Consider the following 22,859-nt stretch of genomic DNA (forward strand, 5'->3'; position numbering starts at 1 on the left):
TTCTTTTTTTCCAAATCCCTTTTCTCTCAGCATGGTAGACACCAATCTGTGAGAGCCTGCTAATTTGGAGAAGAGGAAGAGGAGAAATGAAAGAGGAGAGATTAATTTCAGCAGAAGTAGGAACAGAAAACAGAGTGAGGAGAAGAAAAGAGACAGGAAGGGATATTACATTTTTCACTGACTTTAATTAGATGGAAAATCATCACTCTGTGACCAAAGGTTGTGCTGGAAGCAAGACAACATGGCAACCAAACACTCTACTTTTTTACAATATAAAGGAAAAAATATTAAGATTTTAAGATTTTTAAAGATTTATTTAGATTTGTTCATTTTTTTGTCTTCATTTCTGGTTTAAGAGCTCATTGTCTTGGTGTTTCTGAGCTGCATCGTCATCGATCAAACAGCATGACCAGGGGGAAGTGTTTTTTGGGGGGTTTGTTTTGCCTTCTCTGTTGAAGTTTGAGTTTGTGATCCCAAACACAGCTGTGATTGCTGCTGTTAGAAACTTTGAAATCAATTCCTGAGCACCAGTGGACCGTTTCTGTAGAGCACTGAGCCTGTAGACCTGAGTGAGCTGATTATAAAGGCTCAGTCACTTTTGTGTGTTTTGTAGGACAGAACATAGTAACAATATGTCACACAATTTCCCACTTTGAAATTAATACTACCGTAATTCAAGTGAAGATCACTTCAGCAGCAAGTGTGCTTCTTCTGTAATGACTTGATTGTGACACAACAAACAATTCAGAAACCCTAAGCCAATTGTGGTTATCTGAAATGAACATAAACTTAAATATCAGGAAAATTTAGTTTGTAATAAATTTAGATTTAAGGCACAATCAAATAACATCTTCTTTTCCTCTTCTTTAAAAGACGTGCTGAAGAAGGACGCCGCAGACATCCCTTTCATCACCAAACTGACACACAGTGCTTACAGAAGAAACCCATGCCCTTTTGTGGGAAGTGCAAAATCGCCAAGAGTAAATATATGGCACTGGAATCAAGTAATTGCTCTGGACTCTCAGGCACTGCAGCCCAGTGCACAGAGAGCTCAATGTACAAGCAGGAAAGCCAACCAAGTTGGAAATAAAGAGAGATAGAGAGAGACAGTTTTGGTGACAGGAGGGGAGCATCCAGCAGCCAGGAACTCGCTGTAGAAGATGCAGCTGGATCTACTATCCCACAGAGTATGGGCTGTTGAAGAGACAGAGGATACCATTTCTGGTAAAGACAGTTAGATTAGGGTCAGATGGAGAAAATGATTTTGTAACAAAAATTACTTTCTACAAAAAGACATTATTGAAACAGAATAGACTGTGCTGCTTTTCAGCATGATGGCACACCATTCAGTCCCTTGATTTTATTTTGCAAGGAGATAAGAGGATACAGCGAGGAAAGTAGTTCTGAGAAATAACAGCAATCGGCCCATCTTCAATCTTCACTGAGGTGGATTTAACATGACAGAGAGGGAAAGGACGTCCTTTAGAGAAAATAGAAAGAATTGTATTTTCATGGCCGAAGCACGCAGCAAAGTCAGGGCAGGGAGCCATCAGTGAAAAAGGAACAGCTGACAGAAGCCTAAGATGCCAACCCACAGATGGATTAAGACTACTGGTTACAGTGCTCTGAGATGACACTACAGTAAGTTCACCACATATGCAACTTGGCACTCTGATCTGTTCTGCATCAAAATCTTAGCAATATAATTTTATGACATTTAGTCATTATGTTAAGAGGAAAAGTTGTTGGTCCCTTGTACATTTCCCATAAATGTATTTTCTGTTGTAAATTAGTTCTAGTCAAACCTTTTCTAGGCATGACTGCGTGTAAAGTAAATGTAACTGATGTGACAAAGTCCAGTTTTATTCAGTCACGCCTCATTCCAGCATGCAAGTGGTTCCAAGCTGCATGCAACCAGGATCAAGAGACTGAACTCCAAGCAAGTGCTGAGTCATGCTGAGTGCCGAAAGGTTCATCACAAACAGCTATGCAACCAAATAAAAACGTACTGCTGACATTCGGACAGCGGAGTCGGCTATATGGTACCGTGCATGTGGGGTTTGAAAATGTTTTGCTGCCCTCTCTGGTTGAAAACTTCGAGCCTGTTTTACCTCTGACCACACCCTAAGTAAAATAAATAAATTACCCAATGTGAAAAGGTGTATGTGAGGGATTTCAAATATTAATTCTTGTACTGATAGTTTAACTATTGTACAGAAAGAAGAATGTTTTGACAGAAAACTGTAGGTAAATCATCAACTAACAGGATCTTTGTTATAGATCATGAACCTGACATCCATCATTAATAATTAACAGCAATTTGTCGACCTGTCTGATTCTTCAAGGTGTTGTTTTCCTAAGAAAGACAAGCATCATCTCATTTTTCTCTCTCTGTGTACACGTATGTATGTACATGTGCGTCCTGGCCTGCTTTGTTCCTCAGGATTAGTTGTGTTGTGATCAGCAGACTTATGTCACAGCACGACAAGCCGAGCTACATCTGTGGGCGATTGTGCAAGTTTGTGTGTACTGACCTGTTTTGTTCCACTGAATTAAGCATGTGATGACCAGCAGGATGACACCTTCAGCTACTGATCTGCGTGGGTGACTGTATGTGGGGGAAAAAGGGGAGTATAGAAGTCAAAAATCATTGTATTTTTGAGCATCACCTTTTTGCTTTTTCCTCTCCATCCTCCTTTCTGCCTGTCTAATTATCCCCCTCCCCCCCTTTTTTTCTATCTCTTCTTTCTCTGTCTGCCCATACAGGTGGTCAAACATCATGGCATCACTGCACTTCCTCTTCCTCACCCTGCACACACATTTCTTCATGCCTGGAAGAATATTTTAGAACTCATTGTGTCAGAGAGAATTTTAAGACGAGACAAGACTACCCCGTCTTCCTCCCTACTCCTCATGTCGCCCTGTAGGTGTCAAGCACTTTGTTAAATCCACTGTTGTACACACTAATCGGAATGATTGCTACCCTCATCCTCCCTCCCATATGCTCTGCATGCGGTCGCAAATGAAACACACCCGGAGCGCCGATGACTCAGGTTGATGTCAGTTTGGAGCTGAGAAGAGGGGCTTTGTCTCTCTAGCAGCTGTTGATGCTGTGTCTATGTTTCTCTGTGTGTGTGTGCGCAACGTGTGGGTGTGTGCATGTGTGCTTTTGTCCGCTCTTGGTTGAATGCCAGTGTACAGTATTTGTTTATGCGTACGTGTATAATGTACATGTTTTGCAAGAGAAATGCAGCGTGTATAAGACTTGTGTTATTCCTGCTACTGTAATCTCAGCAACTGAAGAAGATATTTTCAACCCCGTTCATCAACACAAGCCCGAAGCAACAGGAAACATTTAAACTGAATCTGGAATAATATCTCTGTTTTTAGCATCAACAAACCAAGCTGAGTCAGTGTGAGGGCAATATATATTAAAATGAGTATCTTGTGGTGTTTTGGTGCATTTGTTTCCTGGGGCCTATTTCAGTGGAAATGTTAAGCCTGAAATTAGCGAAACCCTGAGTTAACCATTTCAATAAGTTAGGTAAGTTAACCCCGAGATCAGGGTAAGTTAAGCCCATTTCATAAAGAGAGGTAACTCATACTCAGAGTCTGTTACTGCGGTAACTTAGTCTGTGGACATAACCTGGTCGGGAGCAAGTTTTATTCCATAAACCCAGAGTTTGTCTCACAGAGCACATAAGCCTGAACCTGAATCCTTATTCATTGAGTCTCCATCGAACCTGCAAAGTGAGCATGAAAATGGCACGTCCGTTTCTGGAGGAACCTGTAGACGAAGAAGCAATACTGATCGGCAGAGAATTGCAATTGTGTCGGGCGAAGATTTTCCAAGCACGTTTGGATAATCTTTCATGCTCTCTCAACTTTTTATTTGAGCGTCATTGTTTTTCGTTACAGTCACTGCAATACATTCACAACCTCGGCCGTCCTCTCATCACTCTCATCACTCACCGTGGCCGTGAACTCACCACTGAACAGATACTTTGCGTTGCTCTACGTTTCTTTGCAAACGGGAGTGTTTTATACAACACCGGAGATGCAGAGCACATAAGTAAAGCAACTGTTTGCAGAGCTGTCAGAGCCATCAGAGCCTGTGAGAGCCATCAAAGAAGAGCTCCATGGGATTGTGGGTAAATAATTTCAAATAAATAATAACTTTTCTGTTAATAAGAAGTTGCTGTGACCTCTGGGAGCAAAAATTTGAGTGTCTTTTCAGATTTCCCAATATGATTGGCTGCATTGATGGCGCTCACATTCCTATCACTGCTCCTTCACAAAATGAATATCATGTGAACAGGAAGTCCTCCCACAGCATTAATGTGCAGGTACATACATTGACTACTACCTTTAAATGTCAGAGCACTAACATTTCAACTAACCTGTCTCATTTTCTGTACTGTTAAGATCATTTGTGATGCAGTTCACATCATCACAAATGCGGAAGCCAAGTGGCCTGGGTCTGAGCATGACTCCTGTATATATCGAGGGTCTACTCTGAGCAACAGACTGGACTGTGGCAAGTGGTGGCTGCTTGTCACTGAAAGGTCTTTGTCTAGTTTGTCTGTGAAAAATATCAGTACTAATAAAAGGAGAGATTGAAGGCTTCCTTCTGAGTGACAGGGGTTACCCCTGCCAACCCACACTCATAACCCCTTACCCAGACCCTCAACCAGGCCCCCAGCAGCACTTCAATGTGACACTGCAGGACAAGAGCCAGGGCAGAGACAACTATAGGCCTGTTGAAAGCCCGTTTTCCAGGGCTTACGTCATCTCAGAGTAACCCCTGAGAGAGCCTGGGGCATAAGAGTGGCATGTGTTATTCTCCATAATATTGTGACTATTAGAGGAGAGCAACACCTTGCCCTACAAACAGAAGACCATGAGGAGGACTCCATCCACCTCCCAGAAAACCAGGATGGAAGAGCAATCAGAGATCTCATATGCAATAATCATTTTCCAGGTTAAATCAATAAAAGCACGGCCACATTGAGTAAATGACCACACTGTCACACATTCATTTTATTTAGTCTTCCTTATATCCTACAGACAGAGAGACAAAGAGAACATTTTTTGTTGGTTTTTCCATATTGTATATATGTAACAATAACAATAAATTAAATTTACCTGTGACTACACATCCACCTCTATCTTGATTTCCAGATCTGCCTTTTGGATCTGGCGGTCCAAGTATACCATTTCCTTATCTGTTTTTTTCAATCTGTTTAAGGAGATGGAACTCCTTGACTGGCAACTGGAAATCCATAAGAATGACATCAAGTCACACTGTTCTACATGTACAATTGCACAGAATTAAACTGTTTACTGAAACTCACTGTGTTCATTTGTCCTGCAGAGTTTGATGGACGCTCTTCATGCTGTCCAGTTATACTCTGTTAAAAAAGGATAACAATGTCAGCTTCCATGTCAATATAAATCCATACAAGAATATCACATGTACATGTAAAGCTGATCTAATATGATGCCTCTGTAGGCCTTTCTGTGACAGTAGACACAGTGTCTTCATCTTCATCATCCTTTGAGGACAAGCATTTTATTCTGTGAACTTTATACCACTATTGGTTATGAGTTTTGGTGTGTTGAGTTACATACAACAGGCTGGAGTTGGGCTACATGAGGCTGCAACAGGTGAGTGAGTCTTTGAGTCTTTTGGATTCAAGAACAAACATCCTGTCTCCAAAAGAGGCTTCATAAAAAATATATATATATATATAGAGGTGTGGACTTCTTACATGTTATGAAGACACTTGTGTCCTGGGGGGTGACTGGCTCAGATGAGCTGAACCCTGGGATTCCCTCAGCCACTGGCCTTCCAGTAGTTTGGCTAAGGGCCATCTCCTCTGCCTCTGTTAGAGGTGGTGGTGCGGGTCCTCCACCCATTTTAGGGGCCTCTGCCCTCTTTCTGTTGGCTAGGCAGAAGTCAAATGTTAACTTCACCACATTAATTAATGAAACATTAGAGAGAACAGAATGTGTGAAAACATCATGCAGGGATGAACTGCCTCCATATTTCACCCCCTGGGTTGCACCTACATGAACAGAGGGTCAACACTATTTTTTACGTGCAATATTTTATGAGTGATTAAGCACAACACTTACGCATTGACTCGAGCAGTGATTTTTTTTTCCCATGCGTTTTCTCTATCTTTTGCTGCTGCTGCCGTGTTACTTTTTTCTGGAATATATGCTCATATTCACTGCACGCCTCCATCAAGATTTCCAGCTCCAGTGGTGAAAAATATGTTGAGCGCTTTCTTTCCCCTCCGGCCTCCATGGTGAATCAGGGCTCCATTGATGATGGCTTATGTATAGTTATGGTGCACACGCTTGAGTCAAGATACTCAGTCAACAAAACTAATGCGAATCAGCTGTGTTGAAACAGAAAACTCAGAGTTTTTCATCTCAGGGTTTGCTGACTCAGAGTTAACATTCATACTCAGAATTTGTTGAACCTCCTTCGTGAAATGGACCCCTGTTCTGTTCTCTTTGTTTCCTGTTTTTATGTGATTCGTCTGGCTGGTTTTTCTGTCTGGCTTTTCTTGTCCAGTCATGAGTGGAGCTGGGTGGAGCTGCTCCTGTGTCCAATCAGTCACCTACCTGTGCACCTGCTCCTCATTTGCCTCTGATCACTCATCACTGCCTGTGGATATTCAAGACCGGCTCTCCCTCTTCGCCTTTGCTAGATTATACTGTCAGCTCTAGTGGTATTTTATCAGGCTCACTTTTGAGCTCTCATGTCGTTGGCTTTGGAGAAACTAACCCTTATCTCTCTGTTAAGGTTCAACTTCCCGCTCCTTCCCGTCTGCCCTGCTCAGCTCTGTCTCTGGATTCGACTTCAGATTCTCTTAGCAGCACTCTTTTAACCATTGAACTGTGTCCTTCGTCTGCTTGTTGGAGTCCACATAGAAATCAAAGTCTAACAATATGTGTGTGCAGTATTTCAATATGGAGTCTTGTTTCTAACCAAGTAATGATGTTAAACCAAAATTTGCTCTCTTTTAGCTCTGTTTTGGTCTCCACTTACTACAGAAGGAATATCTGGCTCTTTAGCTGTTAAATCCTCCACTATATTCACCAGCTACTTCTAGTTCACAGTTGGGCACTAAAACAATAAGCTGAAAAGATGCTAAAAATGTTTAAAGCAATTGAAGCAATAGGTGATAATTCAGTGTAACTACCACCTTTTACATGGTTCTCATTATTCCACTCAATTCAAATCATATCAAACAAATTTTCACAGTACATATCAGGCTAATATAGTTATGCAGCTCTCAGGGACTAAATTAAAAGAATAGAACTCAAGAAAGTAGCATCAACATGGAACAAGGAAATCCATTGGAGACCTATATGGTGGCCCATTATAACTGTCCACCAGCAAAAGAGATGGTTGTGCTATAATGAAATGCCAAGCAAATGTCATAAAGCTGAAATACCACAAGTTGAATTGGAGTTAATTATGAAAACAAACAGCCATGTGATCAAAGATGGAATGTGATCTATTAGAGCGAGGGGAGGTATTGGTCCCAGTTTATTAATATGGATGAGACTTGTTCCCTCTCTGAAGTTCTAATTCAGTCTCATTTACACACTTAAACACACACACACACACACACACATACATAAACAGGCTCGCTCATCGCTTTGTCAGTTCAGTTCCGTTCAAAGATTATTTTCCTCCCTCTTCCTCTCTGTTTTCCCATGAGGAGCCTCAGAGCAGCTGTACAACAGTTTATTATATCAACGATGAAGACATTAATTTGCTCAAAGAGACAGAATTAAAAAAAAAGGGGGGGGGGCAGGGAGTAGGGTTTTATTCATGATTATCTCATTCATCATCTCATCATCCCATACTTTTTGTTTTCAACTAGTGTTTTATTTCTTTGTTTCTCCATCCCTTGTTACCTTGGATAGAGCCAAGGTCCCATGCATACAAAGACTGAACACCGGGTGTATTAAAGTGAATATCTGTACAAAATTCATAGTAGTCCATTAATAAGTGAACCCACACCTATCTATAGCCACACTTGTTATATCTAACAATATCAGCTGCCAAATGTTCCAAGGTGTTTACCACATAGCCGCTAACCTGTTTTTTGTATTTTCTAACACGAATTGCTCTATTGTATTCAAGTAAACCTGCACTGCCTCACATTAATTTACATCTACGCACAAATGCATACACACACACATTGTCACATAGAGCAGAGTTGAGGGAGACAAATCACCTCTCTGGCCCTTCACAGCAGGAGACAGCTCTTCAACAGAGCAACAGAAAATGTCACACAACAGCACTCTGACACACACACACACACAGACATACATACACAAACCCCTCACGAGACTCCTGGGCAGGAAGACAAGTGACAGGCTGTCATGTGAGAGTGTGTGTGTCGTGTCGGTGTGAGAGAAGCTCTTCTTAATTAGTACACTACCCTGATGACAACAGACTAGGGTCAAACTGTGCTGGGCCAAACTGAGTGTGTGTGGGTGTAAAGCAGCGTCGTTTGACTTCCCTCCTTCATGACATGTCTGAGAGCTGCAAACGCTCCCTAATCACTTCTGAGGCGCACACCCCCACCACCGTCAGCACACACACACACACACACACACAGTTCATGATGCGTGCTGATGGATTGCACCCAGACCAGGCAGAGTATAGCTTCTCTCCCCTTTGCTTCTTGTTTGTTGAACAGATGCTTCACCATGACACACACTGATGAAACCTGGAGCTGATCCATTTCAGATCAACAGGAAACAAGCTTTGTGGATTCGTGGCATGTTCCCATGAATGATGACTTGTTGCGACAAGTCTTTTAATTGCAGGAAAATGAGAGTTTCTTGAAACCAATCACATAAGTGACGGGAGAGAAATAACCCCTCTAACCTTGAACACATTAGCACTTGCTTCTCTCTTCCCATCCTTTCATCCTGGGGCCACTGCATTTGGCCATAAAAACCCAGGGGCTACAGATTATCCCAGAGGCAGATCTTTTAACTATTGACCATAAGGTTGTGGGATACACAGAAGGTCATTTTCCAGCTTTGTATCATGTTTTAAGTGGTTAAACGCACATGATCCAATAACAATAACATTTTGTGCCTTCAGTGGTGGTGACTGCAGAAGAGGTCAGTTCATTAAGACTGGCTTGATGTAGTGCTTATTTTGATGAGATTTTGTAACATAATGCCAGGCTGAAAAGTACCGTTTCACTGCCCTCTGTTTCAAGTTTCAAGCAGGTTTCCCCTCGGGTTGGATGCAGTTAGAGTTGCTTTGTTGGACTTATAACCACATCTAACAGTGATGTACAGCTGGAGACTGGAGATGGGGGGGTGTTAAGGTTACAACACTGACAATATTTGAAGTATCAAATTCACTTCCTGTAGAATTGCAGGATTTGCTCAATGAAAACCTTTTGCTGCAATACAAGGGGACATCATATAGCAACACATGTTAACTTTCCATCATGAAGGCATGGCACAATAAAAGTGTTTTTTGTTTTTTAGCTTTAGAAAAATGACAAGCACCAGCTGTCACTAGAAAGAGGCTTCCATTTTCTGTCAGTCGTACCATATTTCAGGCAGCTTATTTATCTGCATCAAGCAAATGACTGGAAACAAACCCACTTCAGATATTTCAAAAGTTGGAGATTGGACAGCTCGATGGAAATGTAGCTAGTGGTCTTGGCTGTCTCTCCTGCTGAAAACATCCCACCTGGGTCTTTGAGTGTGCAGCAGTGCTGCTATCATTATTTAGCTATTTAAAGCCATAAAGAGATACAGAATAAAAAGAACAGAACAGGGCCATAAGGGTGCAATAATGGACTTGTAATGGACTATAAAACAGCAGTAAAATCCACACACTTGTCCTCACAGGCCAAATAACACACACAAACACAAGTCATATCTGCCACAAACCTCCTCTAACTGTCATAAATCAAACAATAACAATAAATGAACATGCAGCTGGACAATTGCCCTTAAATACATTACAGAGTTAACCACTGTGGTTTCTATAACACCTAGCATTGGATGTAAGTGTTTCAAAAGTGATTTTCAGTCTCTAGGAAAATGCCTATAACCATAGCACAAAAGAGAATGGAAAAATACAAATACAAATAGAAATAGATACTGAAACAGGCAGCAATACATGTACTGTATACATACAGACAGCTCTCCAGCCCTGATAAAAGAGCCTTTGAGCCCACAGTATGTGGATTAGCACTGAGGAATGTATGTATGTATGTGTGTGTGTGTGTGTGTGTGTGTGTGTGTGCATACGTGTGTGTCTGAACTGAAGTCTGTGGCTGAAGCAGGTTCATTGCAGCATCTTTAGGTGTTCTGTTACCCACAGAGTCTGTGCTGGACTAAAAATAATATCTGGCAGAATAAATAAAAATTTGCATTTTTACTTGAAATAATCTAAACTACCTAAAGCTTTTCATTTGCTTGACACAAGCAAGCTTCTCATTTTAAGATGTCAATCATATTTGCCAGCTGAAAAGGCAACTGTTACTGAGGTTATGGCTAAGGTTGTATCATATCAGTCACACATCTATTTAAACAGCTGGTGACCAAACGTAAGCTTAGCAGCAGTATCCCATAATGCTGTTATATACAAAGTTCAGATTTGTTTATTCAGAAGAAGACTGTATGTATAGCATCATACATGATAATGTTTACCTGTGCTGTGCTTTGCCTAGCTGCAACTCACTGCACTGTTCTCTGTGTCCTACCTCTCTGTGAGCCAAGAGCAGGTTTCTGATCATGTGAACGAAGCTTTAGGCTACTCCGATAAAGGCTTTTGGGAATAGGACTCATCGATGTATTTGGTAAATGGGCCTGCAGTATAAGTAGCATTTACTATGAGTGCTAAAGTTAAAAAAAGTACAGTACACCACAGAGGGACGTTTAATTCTTTTATGTTTCACAAGTTCAGTTCTGGAATTCTGCTTCCTTACGACAAGTTCTGTTCTACTGACTGCAGCAGCAGAGTAAACAGATTTGCTTTGATCTACACGGAGGAAGCCATGGAAAAACTACAGTCCTGATCGTATTTTGTGAAGTTGTCCACCTGGAGAATGTATCACTAACCCTGCATCAGAAGAAACAGAAGCAACCTGCCATCATCGTCACCCCGCCAGCAGAGTTCAGCAGCCTGAATGCCTGAGGAGGAGAAGAAGATTCTTCATGGACTTGTGTATAAGTGTATAAGTAACTGCATATATTGCTCTGGGTTTTTTTTTTTTGTTTTTTTATTTTGTCATACACTCTTAAAAACAGATGATGACAGGCATAATACGCAGAATATTTCGGTTGCTGTTTGCAAACACACAATTCAAAGTTTGCTGCTCCTCTGCAGCTTAATGGTCAGAGAGAGAAAGACAGAGAGCATGAGGTCGAGCGAGCGGCCGAGTGAATGAAGACCGAGAGAGAGAGAGAGAGTGTCAGTAAGTGCAAACAGAGCTGTAAATCAGAGAAATTAAACGTTGTTTTTTGATGGCTTCACAGCAGTATTGTTCTAAAGCAACCTCAGCTCTCTGGGTTTTCAGTGAGTACAGCTGAAGTGCAGACCCCATCCTGTCTCTCTGCTCCTGTCTCTCTGCTCCTGTCTGTCTGTGTGCAGCTCACACAGACAGACCTGCAGCTCTTTATGACAGACTGATGGGACAGAGGAGACAGAGAGGGAGACCATGGAGACACGGGGACAGCTGTAACCTGGTTCCCTGGGTCCCGACCTTGTGCTGTGGATGGCTGGGGGCTGCACACCACTGCACAAAGGCCCACAAACATCCCAACACAGCAAAGCAAGAGGATAAGAAAAGTACGAAGGAAATATAAGGAAATCCAGGCAGAGGGAAGGGTCCAAAGACTTTTGTCAGTCAACCCAGTTTTCCTCTTTTTTAAAAAATGAAATTATTACATTATTACACTGGAAGTGTACTGAGGTGTGTTTATCAGCAGAGACCCTGTCCACTGCATGTATTTCTTTTCCTTCCTTCTTAGTATGTGGACGTTCCTGGGTATCAACCTTTGTGCAGCGGTGTGTAGCCCCCAGCCAATAACAGCACGAGGTCGGGACTCTATAAAAACACAGCAACCAGGTTCAGTCTGCCATAAAGAGCTGGGAGCCTGGCCTCATCCTCGGTGGAACAGACCCACAGACCTGCAGGGCACAGAGGCAGGATGAGGCGTGAACTTCGGCTGTATTCTCACAAAATCTTGAGGGCTGTGCAGATGTGTGGGTGGGTTTATTTGTGCTTTAGAGTGTAACTGCCGTGAAACAATCAGAAAATAACGTTTTATATCTATCTATTTATCTTAAGGTGTGGTTAGGTTAATACTTGTTTAACACTGGTGAAAGAACATAAACAGCGTATTTTCCCTCCACTTTAGTTGCCACAAAAGAGCTACAAAACGTCCAAACTGAAATGAGTTGTTTTGTTGGGTAGTTGAAGTTTTCTTGTTCGGTCGAAGTGACACAACCCCTCCACCTCCAGATGAGAAAGTTAGCTCATGTACATTCTGACATGTTGTAGAAATGTTAATGTGATATTTATGAAAAGTACAGAAGTAACATACCTGTGGTTTGAACATTTTACTCTGGTGACTGCATTGTCATTTCTCTGATTTACTGCTTTGCTCACACTAAAGCCAGCTCCCTCTCTTCATTCACTGTTTAGCTTGTTTGACCACCGTCGCTCTCTGTCTGTCTCTCTCTCTCTCCCTCTCTGTCTCTCTCTCTGTCTGTCTGTCTGTCTCTGTCCCTCTCTCTCTCTCTCCCTCTCTGTCTGTCTGCCTCTGTCTCTCTCTCTCCCTCTCTCTCTCTCTCTCTCTGTGTCGACTGTTGAGCAGGGTGGGAGGGGACAACTCTGGATTGTGTGTTTACTTCTTACAGCCACCAAATCCTGCACATTATCCTTGTGGAGAGGTGATAATGTTATTGTTATCAGATGAGTTAGTTTCCCTTCTTTGTGTGGAGTTTGCATGTTCTCCTCGTGCTGTTGTGGGTTTTCTCCAGGGTCTCCTCCCACATTAACAAATATAATTATATATTAATTATATATATATATATATATAATTAATGGTTGTGCATCTGTTTGGTCATTTCTTGTTCAAGGTAAAGAAACACATTGTCACAAAAGTACGGCATCGTTCACGCGGTGGGCTGAACCCCGATGCAGAGTCCCAAAAAGGCAGGCAGGCGGACAACCAAAAACAAAACCCTTTTTTTTTTTTTTTTTTTTTTTAAACAAAAGAACTCAAAACTGGCACTCACTTTCTGTAGCACAAGGATCAACAATACATTGTGGCAAAATCCTGGCTTGGAGACATGAGGACAAGGACAAAAACCTGACAAAGAATGATGGGGAAGACGAGGACTAAATAGACAACATAACGAGAGACAGGTGAAACACATTAAGGGAGGAGAAAGCAATCAGGATAAGCAAAGCAAAGTTACATGAAATAGACACATAGGGGAAGTGATACTTTCAAAATAAAACAGAGTTTTAAGTTAAGATATACACCAAGATGTTGAACTACTCTGCTCTAAATAAGTCATCTGTGTTAGCACAAGTTAACAGACTACAGACAGGACTCTGACTTTGTGTCAAGCTTTTGTATCTGCGGTCAAGACAAAAAGGTGGAGTTTGTTTGCTAAGCTGCTCTCAGACTACAGAGGAAGTCCTGCCAACATCACATACAGTCCAGAAATACAGACTGGAGAAAGACAGAGTGGAAATGTAGCACCTGCACATCATCAAATCCACAAAGCTGATTGTAAAAGCCATGATGTCAGCCACCTGAAAATAAGTTACTCCTTACAAACGGAAAAAAAGTTAAAAAATATATATATATATGGTATGGCTGAGCACAATTACCCAGCAAGTCAATATCCTGTGGAGAAGTTTACCAGTGAAGTAACACCACTGAAAACACCTCTGTGGGTGTATTGTGATGTTGGTGCTTTAAATGCTGAAGATGCATCCTCCCTCCAATGTTCATCCAAATCACAGTGCTGTTGCAGTAGTCACAGCTGCTGAGGTTGTATGAGTATTACTCATAGGGTCGTGCTTGATATGGCACATGATCTCAGGGGGCACAACATAACCTCTGACAATTTTTTCACAAGTTACAACTTGGGTCAGGAGCTTCTAAAGAGAAAACTCACGGTGGTCGGAACAGTCCAAAGGAACAGGGCTGAACTCCCTGCTGAACAAAGAACAGGGCCCCTCAGTCTTCCATGTTTGCCTTCCCAGACACCACAGCCCTGGTGTCTTACTGCCCCAGAAAGGGGAAAAATGTTGTGCTCATGAGCACATGCCTCCAAAGAGGGGAACAACTTGTACAAAGTCACGGGGTCCTACAGCACCAAGTGAACGCTGGCTGCTGGTCGTCTTTTATGATTGATTTATCAGCCTACAACGCATTTGTCATTTGGACAGAGATCTTTCCTGAGTGGAACGTGTCAAAGCTGTACAAGAGGTGCATCTTCCTTGAGGAGCTGGGGAAGGCACTTGTGGTACTGCATATACAACAGAGGAAGCACATGCCAAGGACCCCAGTCACTGCAGCTACAGTGAGGGAGATGCTGGAGAGGACTTCACCCAGTACACCAGTGCATGAGGTAAGTAAGTGTGTGTGTCTGTGTGTGAGTGAAAGCATGCACAAATTCATTTGCACAAAGAGCACTGTGATCACATGTCCCTCATGTGCTGTGTAGATGCACGCACACACATCTTGTTCATTTCCACCTATTAATTTCTGTGTAGTTCTGGTTCTAATCATTGCATAGTATCACAACATGATGACATGTCACATGTGCTGTGGAGACTCACACACACACACAGACATGCACCGTGTTCATTTTGCTAATCTCTTATTTTGTTATTTTGTTATTTTGTTCATTTCTGATTCAAAAACACTGTTTAAATTTCATTAATAATTTATCAACATCACTATATATACATATATAAAAATTATAGAAATTGAAAAAAAATCAGTGCCATGTAAAACTGTTGTATTTCATATGTAGGTCTTTGCAATGTACATTACAGTTTTTAATGTGAATTATCCTCATTGAACCATGATCTGATTTTTTTCAATTCAATTCAATTCAATTCAATTCAGCTTTATTTATAAAGCACTTTACAACGCTGTTGAACAAAGTGCTGTGCACATGTCTCAAAAACAGTTTTAAAAAAATGACAGAAATAAACAAATTAAAAGGCAATAAAACAGATAGAAGAAGATCAATCAAAACAATTAAAAAAACTATAGAAAACAAAAAAGCCAACATCTCACACTGAGTTAAAAGCCAAAGAGAAGTGTTTAGTGTGCATTTTAAGAGAGGATTTAAAAACTGGAAGTGAGTCTGCCTGCCTAATCTTCAAAGGCAGCTCATTCCAGAGCTTTGGGGCAGCAACTGAAAAAGCTCGGTCACCTCTCATCTTCCTCTTTGTCTTAGGCACAACCAGTAATGACTGGTCTGCCAACCTGAGAGCACGTGAGGGAGTGTAGGGCTGAATCAGGTCAGACAGATATTGCGGGGTGAGGCAATGAATACATTTAAAAACAAATAAAAGAATTTTAAAATCAATCCGAAAACGGACAGGGAGTCAGTGAATGGAAGCTAAAATTGGAGTGATGTGCTCTTGTTGTTTGGCCCCAGTTAAAAGCAGAGCAGCAGCATTTTGCACCAGCTGCAGACGGGACAGCGACGTCTGGCTCAGCCCAACATAAAGTGCACTGCAGTAATCTAAACAAGTCGTGATAAAGGCATGGATTAAAATCTCAAGATGATGTCTGGAGGGAAATGGCTTGACCTTAGATAGCTGTCTCAACTGATAAAAACTGGACTTGACCACAGATTTAATCTAAGCGTCAAATTTCAGGTCACTGTTTTACTCCGAGGTTTGTAGCTGTGTGTCTTAGATATTGTGTTAACTGACCAAGATCTACACAGGCTTTGGAGGCATCACTAGGTCCAAACATCATGACCTCAGTCTTTTTATCATTTAAAAGTAGAAACATTTTTTGACATCCATTCCTTTGATTCTGCAATGCAATCAAAGAGTTGGTTTGCAGAGAACCCATTTTCCTGTCTCAGTGGCAGGTAAATTTGACTGTCATCAGCATAAGAATGAAAAGCAACACCATGCTTTTGAAAAACTGATCCAAGTGAAAGCAGATACAGGGAGAAGAGAAGAGGACCGAGTATAGAGCCTTGAGGCACTCCACATGTGAGAGGTACTGCATCAGAGTCAGTGGCTCCAAAATGGACACAGTAACTTCTCCCTGTGAGGTAGGACCTGAACCACTGTAGGACACCACCCTGAATGCCCACCCAGTTCTCCAGGCAAGACAAGAGGATCTGATGGTCCACCGTGTCGAAGGCTCCTGTTAGGTCCAACAGGACCAAAGCAACACAATGACCAGAGTATGTGGCTAAAAGAATTTTGGATAATTAAACATGCCCCGGGTCAAACTGACCCAGGAACATCATTGTTGTTCCTGAGAAACGAACTTAACAGGAAGGTTAAATGCTGAAGATTCGCCATCCCTCAAATGTTCATCCAAATCACAGTGCTGTTGCAGTAGTCACAACTCCTAAGGTTGTATGAGTATTACAGAAAGATGTGAAAACATGGCTATGCAGAGCGCAGTACATGTCTGGTCACTGTGAGGTGTTCAATGTGTCCAAACCTAAAAATCTGTCTGTCATCCCGTCTGTCTGCTTTGCACTGCCATCCCCCTATCTGTTCCAGTATCTGTTACTGTAACATATCTGTTCTAGTAAACTAGTTTTTCGTGTGATACAGCGTGTTTATGTGTGTATGTCTTAGTCCAAGTGCGAGTGAATGCAGAAAGAGATGAGACTCTGAGGTAGCCTGCCCCAACAGGTGCTGTTGGAGACTTTGCATTCATTCAGAGTAATGGCATAATGGCAGTCAGAAGAAGAAGGAGCAGATAACAGCCGTCGGCAGACCATACGATTAAGGAATAAGCTTCCCTGTTGCTAGCCATCCTTGCAGCGGGCGGCAGCTCTGTTTTCTCCCAGCCCTGCAGCTGTCTGTGCAGCCTGTGTGTGTGCTGAGTAGGATTTCCAACTTCCAACATAGAAATACAGAACTGCCACAGATGAAATTGTGGGGATGGTTTTTTTTGTGTGTGTGTGTGTGTGTGTGTGTGTGTATGTGTGTGTGCACGCGCACGTGTGTGTGAGCAAAAGATTAAGCCTAAATATATTTACTGGTTTATCTGCATTACCTGCAGCTACTAAAATGTCTCTGAAAACGCAGTAACAACGCTTATTAGAGTTTACACTTTCACCTCATTTTCACGCTAAGAAAAAAAAATTGCTTTTGCTGTTTGATCAAAATTAATTTAGCAGTGGATTCAGCAGCGGAGCAAATGTCTGTTCCTCTCTGTTCAAACTTTTAGTGTTTCTAATCTCTTCCAATTAAAAATCAATTGACCACAATAACATTTATAGTAGGAGAGAAGAGGCTTAAAAAGAGAGCCACTGTCTCCCAGACTGTTCCTTCAAATGTAAATCATCGTCCTTGGCTAGCTCGGAGCTGGTTGTTCTTTGCAGCAAGGGGAGGAGCTTACCAACTGAAAAATGGCGGATTTATACCAACATTCAACATCAGGTAAGTCAGACCATGAACAGGCTGATTGATTGCCATCACCATGCCTCCTGTCATACTGCTAGCACAGGTAAACGTGGTAACACACAGATTCTGTTATCAGGACGGAATGTGATATTAAACCTGTTCAAAACTAAATCCCACTATCTTGATTTGTCTAAATGTATCACCTCACACTGACCTAGTATAGGTGGAAAAGCCATGACAATCATGTTAATTCAAAAGCACAATGAATACAATGAACATCATCCGAGACTGGTTTTATCTTCACCCACCGAGGGAAAAAAAAAGACAAATGAGGCCACCCCCAATCAGGAGGGATAACAGGATGTGATATAACAAACAGTGTAATGACCCACAGCTCCCATAAACCACAAACATCAAAAAGAAAGAAAAAAAAGAATTTGTTTCACCTTGTCTCCTGTCTCTAAGCTACAGGTTCAGCAGCCTAAAAACATGTCTCATATCATCCTGTCTCATAACTGTCCCATTAGTCTTCTCTTTGCCCCACCTAAATAATCCTAAAGCAACCCTTGCAGTGAAGTAGAAAGACAGAAAAAAAAATCTCTTTGGGGATTCAAGCCACAGGCAAGACCGGGAACTAGACTCTCAATTTTACAGTAATCTCTGTGTTTCTACCTGTAATCTGTACAGTGACTGTACAAGCCTGGAACTAAATCTCTCCATTGTTTCTGGAGGGCAGAATGCAGTTTGTATGCCTTCGAACAACATGCTTGTTTGAAGGCATACAAATTGAATTCAGCGCTTGTGTGTGTCGTGTTTTGGGTCTAATAAAGCTGATGGCACTTTGAGCTACTGCTTTGATTAAAGAAAGTTTCTCTGTTTTCTTGTGCGTCTTTGCTGCCTCATTCTCATTCCGAGTCTCTCTCCCTCATTTCCTCTTTCCCTCTGCTACGAACACTCAGGAAGAGAGGATCAGAGAGGAAAGAAAGGAACGGGAGGAGAGGCGGAGAAAATAAGGTGGGTGGTTGTTAACCTTTCTAGATATGCCACTTTGTTGATTTTTTTTTCTCTGGGTTTCATTTTACACTTGAACTAATTAAAATCATCAAACACACACACATGCACACAGACAGAGCTATGGGCATTTCCCAGTCTGCTAATTAAAGCATCTGTTTCTACCTGATCTCGGGTGCTTTGGCCTTGACTGCTCCTCTTTCACTGCGTCCCTCCATCGCCACAGCCTTCATTGACTTAGGCACTGGTATATCACGTATATTGTACGTCTTGATCATTTATGAGTATGGCTTATGCTGCAAGTGTTGTTTTCTATTACAAGTGATATTAATATGCTATCTCCCCACATCACCTTGCCAAAAATCTCATCCTCTCATCCTTTCTCCAGCTGTTGCTGAAGAGTCTCGGCCATCATCAGAGTTTGGCAAACACTTTTGGGAGTTTGGAGCCCAGAATTTTGTTTATTGCAAGAAAGATGAATCTCATTTCAGCAGAATTCCCTGATGGTTTAAGTCTTTAAGTGGCATTTCAGCTGTTTTTATAATAAGACATTTACACATGATGAACAATGAGCATCTAAGGAAGAGGTGCTGTCAAATTGCCAGCAATAAAACAAGTGTTTGCTAGCCAGCTGCCGAGAAGCATCCACTGCCAGTGTAATGGTGACTAATCAAAGGAGCAATATGATCATTTTAAAAGTCTTTCTCTTTTAAGCAGCAGCTAAAATTTGATAATGCTTCTCCTAATGCCATACAGCTGAAGAAGCAGGCTGAAAATCCAGTACTCTGTAAACCAAGGCTGGAATTACGCTCCTGCAAGGATACACCTAAACATCTCTGCACACCTTGTTGGGAATGGTGTAACAGTAGGTCACAGGGGCCGATGTGCACACTTCATAAGCCTCAACAAAGCATTGTGTGGACTCACACCAAAACCACTGATTGGTTAATGCAACTCTCATCAGAAAGCAGGTGCTCCAGCTACAAGCACACGCTGTTTTTGGCAATAATCAGACTTGTCTGGTGGGGGCTGACCAAGGGTCCAGTATGTTGTCAGTCAGGTGGCAGATGTGAGTTTCTACTAGAGCACGCTGACCCCTGGGTGGAAAAACCTGGCTATAGGGGTATGTGATGTTGCCTCTCTTGGGGTCCTGGGTACCATGAGATCAGTGGTGGGATTGGTGCCACATCAGTAATTCAGTAGTTGCACTGGATTGTCATGGTGAAGAGGGAATTGAGCCTGAAGCAGAAGACTGCAATTTTCCTGTTGATTTCATTTCTAAACCCTCCCCTAAGAATGGGACTGAGGATATAAGTGGCCCAAATGAATTTCCTTCACAGCATGACTGGGCTCACCCTTAAAGGTAGGGATTTTAGACATCCAGAAGGAGGCTGGAGTAGAACCACTGCTCCTTCGCATTGAAAAGAAGCTTCAGCCATCTGATCTGAATGGCTCTTTGAGCAGGCTTTTTCATGCATGCCCTCTCATGGCCAAGATGTGTCCTGAAACTGCTTGCCCCAAGGTAGCATGATTTCATGCTACCTTCTGTCATTGATCTCAAAAAGCTCTCTAACAGGCAAACCATGGTCGAGTCGTGTTGTCTGCATTAGAATTACACATGCTACTACATGTATGTCTGAACCCATCAGAGATTTTTTTCTGATAACAAGGTATTGCCTTTCACAGCTTCAATCTCACTTATTCTTAGCTTTCACTCCTGTTCTCTTTTTATGTGCTGCTGTTTTTTCTCTGTTCCTGTACCCCACCGGGAAAATCCATAAATGGCCAAATAACCAATTTTACCAGCACAAATACTTGGTTTGTACTTGAGTGGAAAGAAAATGTGCTGTTTTTCATAGTCTGCTGAGCAACATGGTCGAAGCAAACTATCTTTTCTGTCAAAAATCCATAACTCTGCAGGATATTCACTTCAACCAATCAGAGAGCAAGAATCTTGCCAACACTCCCTTCCATCTCCCTGTGTCCCTCAACAATTTTTTTTTCCAGAGCAACACACACACACACACACACACACACACACACACACACACACACACACCCTGCTGAGCAAAAGACTCAGGGTTGGCAGACGAGTGGCTCTGTCATTTGTCAGCTGCATCCCGGAGGTAACATAAGGGATAGGCCGCACAAGTGTGTAAGAGTGTGTGTCGGTGTGTGTTTGTGTGTGTCAGCTAAATTGGGCGTAGCAGTGATGTTGTATGGAATGATCAAACAATTGATCCAAAATTTAGTTTTGCTGCTTCCTGGCCTGAACTGGAGAGAGAAGTTGAGGGAGAAGGGGAAAGATGAGACAGGAAGAGGGAGGGGAGGAAAGGGGGAGAGAGGAGAGCCACAGAAATCAAGAAATCTCTCCTTTTTAATCATACTCAGTGTGGTTACTGAAACGAGCCCAGCCTTCCTCATGTGCATGAATATGTTATCTCACAGTCTGAAATTTGTTTGGAAAGCGACTTAAGAGTTATGGTACTCCAGGTAGTAGTGTATAATACACTACTGCCATCCAGTGGTGAGACCATAACATTACTAATTTCCAGTGACATTACTAATTTCCATTGAAAAAAAACTTTTCAATGACGTAGAACATATTTTAAAAGATGTTATGTAAAAATCTTTATTTTCAGCTTCCCTAAACTTTGGACATATTTTAGGCTTCCTTAGCACTGCTGCTCCCTCAAACACTCAAAAATAGCTCCTCTTGACTCATTAAAAAACACTTAGGTACACAGACTCATTCACATACACACATACACTCACACACAAATTGTAGTGGGCAGTGCAGCCCTCATATCATCCATTATGCTGTGATCTCCACTAATAGGCCACTCCAGTGGCAGGCTAATTCAAGATACTGATTAGCATAAGTGAGCTATGGCATTCATTAGGCTTATCAAGGATTCATAACTCTGACCAAAATGAATGGGATCCTCTACACACTGTCCAACACAAGCACTGAAGTCATTTACACAGGCTGTGTTTTCTCTCCACAGATACTGCTGCACGATAAACACTCAGATACACCGCAGTGCTTAGATGTATTCCATGGTCATTTTTGAGGCAATGAGGGGTAATACTGTGGCAAATGGAGAGGAAATTTGAACAAAATAAATGTAATGGTGGCAAAACATCCAGCATAGTGGGCTGTAGAACTAATGTCTGTCTCTTTCTGCTAACATGGTGGTTGGTTAGAAACTGAAACATAATGAGACAATAGCCTATTCAATTTTTTCTTCATACATCAGTGGGAAATTAAAGAGATCTGCACCACCGGCTAAATCCATACCCAATAAATTCACTGGCTCTACAGAAACACAACTTCATCACTTTACCGAACAGCATTTTATAAAAAGACAACTATCTTACATTGCTTGTTGCTAAAGTAACTGTCAGTGCAAACAGTGCATTTGAGACCAATCAAATCAGTGCAAGAAGTTCAAACTGAATTGACTGGCTGATGAAAGATGGCACAAATTCAAAGACAACCAATCAAAAACAATGCTCAAAATCTGAACACACACTGCCCAAAGACCGGAGCCTGTCAAGAAGTAGGAAACAGCTTCCTGTAAGCCATCCTACCTTTGATGATGTTGCACTCAAATTTTGCGTTGTCGACCCAGCTTTTCGATAAATATGGAAGAATGCATTCCTGCACAGAAAAAAGACACAGAAATAAATAAATTAATATATATATATATTATATATATAGTCTATTTTCTTTGTCATCAGCAACATTTTGTTTATCAACTGTACCGGTAATTTAAATTCATATTTTCCTCACAGTAACTCTGACAAATTGTAACTACAATTGTAATATAATTACACTAGTCACTCCCCAGTACTAGTGTGTGATGCCATGTGTTTCCTCTTAACAATATTACGTGGGCATGCAGTTTAGCAAATTACTATTTTACTAAATAAAATATGGAGAATTCTGAGTGACAGTACTTATTTCAAAAATGGTCAGACATTATACATCTGCAGGTCATAATCTCACTGACTAGTTAACTGGTGTTGATGTGTACAACTTGGTGCAATCTGACATTTTAAGATTAAGATTTCCTTTATTGCCCCAAAATGGAGAAATTCACATATTCACATACTTATACATATTTTTAGATACGTTTTGACATCTCAAAAGCTACAAGCATGAATAGTGAGAACTTAACATTGCTG

This window comes from Scatophagus argus, chromosome 12 (genome assembly GCF_020382885.2).
Source record: "Scatophagus argus isolate fScaArg1 chromosome 12, fScaArg1.pri, whole genome shotgun sequence".
Taxonomy (NCBI): domain Eukaryota; kingdom Metazoa; phylum Chordata; class Actinopteri; family Scatophagidae; genus Scatophagus; species Scatophagus argus.